This window comes from Panthera leo, chromosome A1 (assembly GCF_018350215.1).
Source record: "Panthera leo isolate Ple1 chromosome A1, P.leo_Ple1_pat1.1, whole genome shotgun sequence".
Classification (NCBI taxonomy): Eukaryota; Metazoa; Chordata; class Mammalia; order Carnivora; family Felidae; genus Panthera; species Panthera leo.
The window spans coordinates 24,853,835-24,862,500 of record NC_056679.1 but is presented as its reverse complement, the minus strand read 5'-3'; positions in this window follow the sequence as shown (position 1 = coordinate 24,862,500).

Here is an 8,666-nt window from a genome sequence, read left to right as displayed (position 1 = left end):
CGACGCGGGGCTCGAACTCACAGACCGCGAGATCATGACCTGAGCCGAAGTCGGATGCTTAACCGACTGAGCCACCCAGGCGCCCCTATGTGTATTATTAACTCATTTAATGCTTGTCAAAACACCATTTTGTAGCTGCTGAAATAGGTACGAAGTGTTAGAGTAATTTGCTCCTGGTCACAGAGGTAGAGGTGGGAAGGGAGGGGACCAGGATCCGCTCACAGGCAGTCTGCCTCCAAAGCCTATGCTGTTAAACTTCCTGGTTTATCGTCCAGTAGTTCTCAGTGTGGGGCGCCCTGACCAGCAGCATCAGCAAGACCTGGGACTGTATTAGAAATGCAAACTTTTGGGGGTGCCTGGGTGGCTCAGTCGGTTAAGCATCTGACTTTTGATTTCAGCTCAGGTCAGATCTCACGGTTCATGGGTTTGGCTTAGCACTGAGGGTCTCTCAAAGTAATAATATACAGGCAGGCAGGATGTACCCTGTACATCATAATAAATAAATTAAAAATAAATTAATTAAATGTAAAATTTAATAAAATAAATATATTAATTAATTAAAATAACTTTATTTATTCTTAATTATCTTCATTTATAAATTAATGAAATAAATTTAAAAAATAAGTCAATTAAAATAAATTTAAAAAAAGAAATGCAAATTCTTTTGGCCCTACGCACAAAACTACTAAATCTGAAACTAGGGTTGACTGCCAGTTGTCTGTGAGTTCCCCAGCCCTCCGGAACATTCTGGGCACTTGAAAGTTTGAGAGCCATGGCCCTCCTGTCTTCCAGCAAGCCTGGTGTTTAATTTCCTTAAATTCTGCATGAACTTGGCTACAGCTGATAACATCGGGTTTTTAAGGGTATTAGGAAGAAATTGATGGAAAATATTGATGCGGAAGTAAAGAATGGGGCTAGCTGGGAAAACACAAGCCCGTCTCCAGGTTCTGGTTGAGAAGAGAGACACCACCGGCACCAGGGAGAAACATGGGTCTCGAATCGTCCTCTCGCCAGCTCTTTGCTTTTGGCCTGCTCATGCAAAATGACTTCTTAAAACCCCTATTGGATGGCCATCTCCCAGGCAAGGCCATGATCATTAATAATGCAGCTCAGGGGCGCCTGGGTGGCTCAGTCGGTTAAGCGTCCGACTTCGGCTCAGGTCATGATCTCACGGTCCGTGAGTTCGAGCCCCGCATCGGGCTCTGTGCTGACAGCTCAGAGCCTGGAGCCTGTTTCAGATTCTGTGTCTCCCTCTCTCTCTGCCCCTCCCCTGTTCATGCTCTGTCTCTCTCTGTCTCAAAAATAAATAAACGTTAAAAAAAATTAAAAAAAAAAAATAATGCAGCTCAGCTCAAAGAGCCCAGAGGTGCTTATTTTAGTTTTCCTCTGCTTCTTTCTTTCTGATACACAAAGACCTATCTTGGTAAGATGGAGTCAAGCTTAATATATTACATATATTTGCAAAATCTGTTTCTGAAAGATTCTGAGCCAAGTTGGCGCTTCTCAGAGCTGTTATGTATGGCTGCACCTGCACAAGCCAGGCGTCTTTTGCAGATGAAACCACTCACCGGGTGTAGGAGGGTTGACTCCTGTGGGCAGCCTCCTCTCTTCTCCCTTCCTAGTTGGCTTCACTTGGTTGCCCAGGCCTTGCCTGCCTTTTTCTTTTTCTTTTTTTCTCTTCCAAGGCACTCCTGCTTCATCTATTTGTTGCAGGACTAGGGCTGCCTCCCCTGCAATGGCCCCTCAGTCTACACACTGCCAGGCTTGCCTGCTTGAAGCTCCACAGACCCCGATGTCCAAGACTGAGAACACAAGCCCCAGTGGTCTCTGCTCCATCCCTTCCCAGACCGTTCTAGACTCACCAGGGTGACTGCGGACGGAGCTCTAAGGAGACGATCCATGGCCAATATGAAATATCATTAGGAGATAAGTTCTTATCAGAAACAAAAGCCTCCAGGTCTCTATGTGATAAACACCGATCAACATGAGAACGGTCCTTGAGCCACATCTTGGTTGAAGACAGCATGGGGAAGAGGATTCTGGGCCCGGCTGCCTTTGCCATTCAAATTCTGGGTGTGGTGAGGGGCTGGGCCAGAGGGAGAAGAGCATCTTGCTTGAGAAAAGCCACACTCTGAAAGTCTGCTTCCCTGAATACACCAGAAGAACTCATGGCTTCCTTCCCTACATGTACCTTTCTCACCTTTATTTCTAGTATACCTAGGGGTTGTATGGATTTTGCTGGCTTTTTGAATTAGAAAATACAAAGTAAAACTGGGGCCCTTGGGTGGCTCGACTGAGCATCCAACTTCAGCTCAGGTCACGATCTTGTGGTTTGTGGTTCGAGCCCTGCGTCGGGCTCTGTGCTGACAGCTCGAAGCCTGGAGCCTGCTTTGGATTCTGTGTCTCCCTCTCTCTGCCCCACTCAAGCGCTCACTCTCTCTCTCTCTCTCTCAAAAATAAACATAAAAAAATTAAAATTAGAAAATACAAAGTAAAGTATCAACTCTGAATTCTCCAGAACCTTTTGGCTGGCATTTCAAACTCTGCAGCCTTGTGTTCAGGTCTGGTTCTCTTGACCCATGGGCTAAGAAGTATTGACTGTCTACCATGTTTTAAAGAACAGAAACTTGCCTCTCCTTTTCTTTTCTGCAAGACCAGACCACTGGGCCTAGAAGGCATTCTCAAAGAATCACTCCCTGGTGCAAACCTTTCCAATATTCCCATCTCTTAAATACGAAATTTGACTTCTGGTTTGGCTGTGCAAACCAGTTCTGTGTCCTTAAGAAACCATTGAAGTTTTCTGAGCAACTTGGTTTCATCTATTTTTTTTTTAACCTGTAATTAGGAAATGATAGTCATTGCATTTGCCTCCCAGCATTCTTTAGAGCACGTTGGCAAACCTTTTTTTTTTGGAAAGAAACAGTAAGTATTCTAAGCTTTGTCGGCCATGATGGTCTCCGCAGCCACTATTCAACTGTGCCATTTTAGGGAAAGCAGCCATGGACAAAACACGAAAGGAGGGGGTTGGGTGTGTTCCAGCAAGAAAAAGAGGCAGTGAGCAGGATTTGGCCCGTGTGCAATAGTTTGCCAACTCCTGACTTAGCAGGTGAAGCAAGAAATATACGGGAAAGTAGACCGTAAGGTGCCATCTCCACATAAGGGATGGTGAGGAGAGGATAACAACAGGCTCGGGTGAACTCCAGCAGACCTCAACGGTACAGCATGGAACCATCGGCCGAAGAGCCAGCAGCTGTGCACCCCTGGCTCCCGGACAGCCCTGGGCTGTATCCTCAGGCACAGGTGAGCAGGCCAGCAGAAGAACCTCCTCCCAGAGAGAATGTTCTCCTTGTCTGTGGAGTGTGTATGACCGTGGACTTGAAGCTCAGGGCAAAAGCAGTCGACTGAGCATCAAATGATCTGAGCTTTGGCACGGGCTGTGTATAGCCGTGGTTGGAAACGTCAGCTGCCCACATCTGGAGACCTTGGGGGAGCTTGGCTCCGCCCCTGTGCTGGGGAAGGAGGAGCCTCAGGTACCAGCCTGCACACATAGACTACCTGGCGAGGGCCCCCAGGCTTCTCCAGGCAATCCCGCTTGTTTCCATAGTAGAGGACCGTGACAATTCCACTGCCTCTCAGGGAGACAGCATCGAGTCACGGACAGACCAGGAACCACAGAGCCCAGCAGAACTGGGTTCGAGTCCCCTGACCACCATATGGAGGTTCAACACTTACGTAACCAGAACCCACGTCGCTTCTCTGAAACTCTTGGTCTGTCAAGTGTAAAGAAGAATATTTGTGGCTCTTGTGATGGTTGGATGAGATAATATGCATATAGTATGTGGTACATAATTATTTTTGGAGAAATCTTAGTCCCCTTCTCCTTGGTATGCGTGTGTCCATGAGATCACCTTCTTCCACGTGGAAGGGGTAGTGGTCTTGGATGGACGAGGGGAGGGTGAGAGGGCAAGGGCCACAGAGATCTATCGTTCAGCTTTGCTTGAGGTGATGCTGATGACCGTACTGGGGAGGCACGAGAACCCATTCTCTCTCCTCCACTGAGCGTGATATCAGACTTAATGGGCTTACATTTCAGCATGAACGGTTCAAGGATTCCTGTTACACCTACAAATGAATGACTTGGGATGAAGAAAGAATTGTAAAACGGGATCAGTAGGGAGGTTTCTTCTTACTTTTTAAAAACCATTTGACTGAGATGTAGTTGACCTACAAGAAGCTGCACTAATGTATACAGCCTGATGAGTTTGGAGATTCGTGTACACCCACGAAACCATCACCATAATCTTATACCATAAGTATATGGATTGCCTCCACAAGTTTCCTCCCAGCCAATTTATTCATGTGTGTTAAGGGTATTTAACATCAGATCTACTCTCTTACCAAACCGTTGAGTGTACAATACAGTATTCTTACCTATAGGCACTATGATGGACAGTAGGTCTCTAGGATTTATTCATCTTGATAACCTGGTACATATTGAAACTTTGTATCGTCTGCCTCCCCATCTGTCCCACCTCCTCAGGCCTTGGAAAATACCATTCTACCCTCTGCTTCTGTAAGTTTGACTATTTTAGATTCCTCATATAAGAGGTATCATGTAGTATGTGTCCTTTTGTGACACATACTTACTTAGTATAATGTCCTTCTAGGTTCATCCATGTTGTTGCAAATAGCAGATTTCTTTCTTTTTTTAAGGCTCCATACTATTCCACTGTATGGATATACCGCATTTTCTTTATCCATTCATCCCTCAATGAACGTTTAGGTTACTTTCAAGTCTTGGCTATTGTGAATAGTGCTGCCGTAAACCTTGGAGTGCAGATATTTCTTCAAGATCCTGATTTGAGTTCCTTTGGGTATATACCCAGTAGTAAGATTGTTGGGTCATATGGTAGTTCTTTTTAAAAATTTTTGAGGAACCTCCATATTGTTTTCCACAGTGGCTACCTCAAATTCCATGCTGCTAATAATGTACAAAGGTCTCCTAGTCTCTACCTCCCCAACGTACTTGTTATCTTTCTCTATAATAGCCATTCCGCCGGTATGAGGTGTAATACCATTGTGATTTTGATTTAATGCGATTTGCTTAATGTTTAGTGATGTTGAACACCTTTCCATATATCTCTTGGTCATTTGTATGTCTTCTTTGGAGAAATACCTATTCAGTTTCTTTACCCATTATTACTCCTGTTTTTAAAAACTTTTTAATGTTTATTTTCGAGAGAGAGAGACAGAGTACAAGCAAGAGAGGGGCAAGAGAGAGAGAGAGACACCCACAATCTGCAGCAGACTCCAGTTTCTGAGCAGTCAGCACAAAGCCTGACACGAGGTTGAAACTCACAGACCGTGAGATCATGACCTGAGCCGAAGTTGGACGTTTAACCGACTGAGCCACCCAGGTGCCCCTCTTTGCCCATTGTTAAATCAGATTATTTTTATTTTTTGCTCCTGGATTGTAGGATTTCCCTGAAGGGGGTGGGAACTGACACTGGGGCAACCAGGGATTCTGTTAGAGCCACATCCAGCCTCTGTGAAAAGGTCGCAATAATAAGGACAGCAGCTAACACTTCCTGACCTCCTATTTGCTAAACGCTGTGGTAAGTGCTTTCCAAGCCGTTCTCAAGTCCCCCAACAAATGAGGAAAGTACCCTTATTACTCCATCAGAGAGGTCCGTGAACTTGCCTAAGATGACCAAGGTAGTGAGTAGCAGAACTGGGACTCAAAGCCAAATCTGCCTGACTCCAAAGTACATTATTCTCCATACTCGGGGCTCTCTATTTTAGCAACAGCCAACGTGTTGGGCTCACCTCGAATTGCCAACCGTATCTACCCTGCTGCTGGCCCACGGGCCTAGTCACCCTATACCTCCCTAGGTCCCAACTCTGCCTCCTCTCCTTTAATTCATTTACTCACTAAGCATTGAGCATGTCCTGGAGTGCTCAGCCATATGTTGGACAACTGTGCGTAGAGTGACGAACCAAACGTACGCAGCTCCTACGCTCCTGGGGCCCACGGCCCAGGGAGAGGAAGATGATAAATGCACGGCAGTTACCATCTGTGGGATGAAGGATGGAGTGATGGGAAACACAGAGTGCGGGGGAGCGTAGAGCAGGTGACATTGTGATTGTTTTGAGGATGGGCCACTGCATCTGAAACCTAAAGAAAGAGAAAGTGGTTAAGAGGCAAAGACTCAACCTGCCTGAGTCCAGAGAGGGCATGAACATGTTTGAGTGATGGTTTGTAATTCTATCAGATGCAGCCTGCACACATAATTCGTAGAAACCAATATAAAGCCATAATTGTAATATAGAAGGAACAAAGGGAAAGTAATTTAAATACAATGCTATGCATTTCCGTATGTAAATGCTCAAAAACACAAGGACACTAGAAGATCTAGGGCAGTAGGCAGAAAATTACACCTCTCGGGGGAATGACGGTGCCTGGTGACGATGGTTGTATGTTACATTGGCAACTTAAATACCATGAGCGACATTGCCAACAGTGCTGTGAATTTCTACAGTGAGGAACAACATTTGGTAATGTTCCAATGACACAAAGTGCAATCTATCCTTGAGGTACACGGTCGCTGTGTCCTTGGATACTCTAGTTTGAGGGGAAGAAACAACCACCCCCGAAACCTCATGTTCGTATGTAAAGTGGGGTGGAGTCGAGGCTCGGATCGATAGAAACAATTTTTCACCTGTCGGGACACTCGATGATGCGGGTCGCGGGACAACAATTTTGTTGCCTCAAGCCGCTCTTCGTAATTGTGTGGAGGGGCCTCACCGCATGCCTCATGCCCAACTTGCTACGAATCAGTAGCATCTCCTGCAATCAGGGTGACATGAAAGAGCCCCTCCCCCCAGCAAACCATCAAGCCACAGAAACTCCGGAGCACTAATGACTTCCAGAAATAGGTGAGCCACAGATGCAACTTTAAATGCTGTAACAGCTGCATTGAAAACCAAAGTAAAATGGAACAATTGAAATTGACTTTACTGGTATATTTTATTGAACCGGACACAGCCAAGACACTGTTGTTTCAACAAGGTAATCAACCTAAAGAGTTACTTTTTTTCATACACTATATTTGAGATCCAGTATGTGCTTTACACTTTTTTTTTTTAAACATTTTTTTTAACGTTTATTTATTTTTGAGACAGAGACAGAGCTTGAACGGGGGAGGGTCAGAGAGAGAGGGAGACACAGAATCTGAAACAGGCTCTGGGCTCTGAGCTGTCAGCACAGAGCCCGACGCGGGGCTCGAACTCACGGACCGTGAGATCATGACCTGAGCCGAAGTCGGGCGCTTAACCGACTGAGCCACCCAGGCACCCCAAGTATGTACTTTACACTTAAAGCACATCTCCATTTACACTGATCACATTTCAGATGCTTAACCGCCGCGCGTGGTTTGAAGCCGTCGTAGGGGATAGTGCAGTGCCAGAAAGCGTTAAGTTCCCTTCTTTGGCCCAAGGCTTTCTGTCTTGAATCCTCAGGTTCGAGAACTCTTACGCTTGGGGAAATACAGACCCGGGGTTTTCCCAGACAGGTGCATGTAAACCTACACACAGGGCCAGGACCCTGAACCACAGTAGACGCGCTGCTTGGAGCGTGCCAACAAAGCCCGTGACGGTCGCGGCTGAGTCAACGTCCAACTCCCAGCTCTCGGTCACGAAGCCGTGTGGAGTCACAGTTAACTGCTGATAACCCCATGGTTCGGTGCTGCCTGCAAATTGAAGGCCCCCTTGAAAATGCTGGAAACAGATGTTCTCAAGACTCTGACCTCTCATCATTAATTTGAGAATTTAAATGCCTGTTAGCTCCCCCCCCTTTTATTGCTGAGCTCCACACTGCGGCATGCTCAATGTCAATGGGAATATCCTTTGGAGATGTTCAATATATCACATCTGAAGGTTGCTGGGAATCTGGACACTTAGAGGAAGAGAGGGGGGCGGGTGCCGGCACCGGGGGGTGGGGGGCACAGAGCAAGGTTGACAAGAAGCTTCTGTGGCTGGAACTGAGGCCTGCGCAGAAGACGGTTTGCTCGTCTGTTTGCCCTTGGCTGGTGCACGCACTGACGAGGGCTTCAGGGAAGCAGCACACCTGAGTGTTAGGAAAGTTGAAAGCCGTGACTTGAGGGAGTCCCACTCATTCCCTGTGTCCCATGCCTGCCTTTGCCCTCCGATGACTTAAAGTCGCTTACCAGGAGCTGTCGCCCAGCAGTGGACCGCTTGCGGATGCTGGTTCAAGCCCAGGTTCAAGCTGTTTCCCTGGCTTTCTAGCTGGAAGACCTTGGGTACCTGCCTTCTCCATTTGTGTGGGTAGAAAATGGGGGTGAGAGCGCCCCCATTGCAGCTTTATTCGAATTTCACAGTATAACGGGCACAGCTCCTAGCACAGGGCGTGACATACAATAAGGACTGGACAGATACTCGTCCCTTTATCACTTCTCCCCTATCCTCGGGGCCTCGGGTGATGGAGGTGATGGCTTTTCTAGTGGCTGGTAATGACGAATTCAGAGAGCTAAAGTTTCAGCCATCTTAGGCACGGTCCTCCAGGAAACGGAGGATGTTCGGGCTCAGACCCGGGGGGGTAGTAATCAAAGTGGCTTCTTACTTAGACCAGAAGCCCTAGAAAAGTGCTG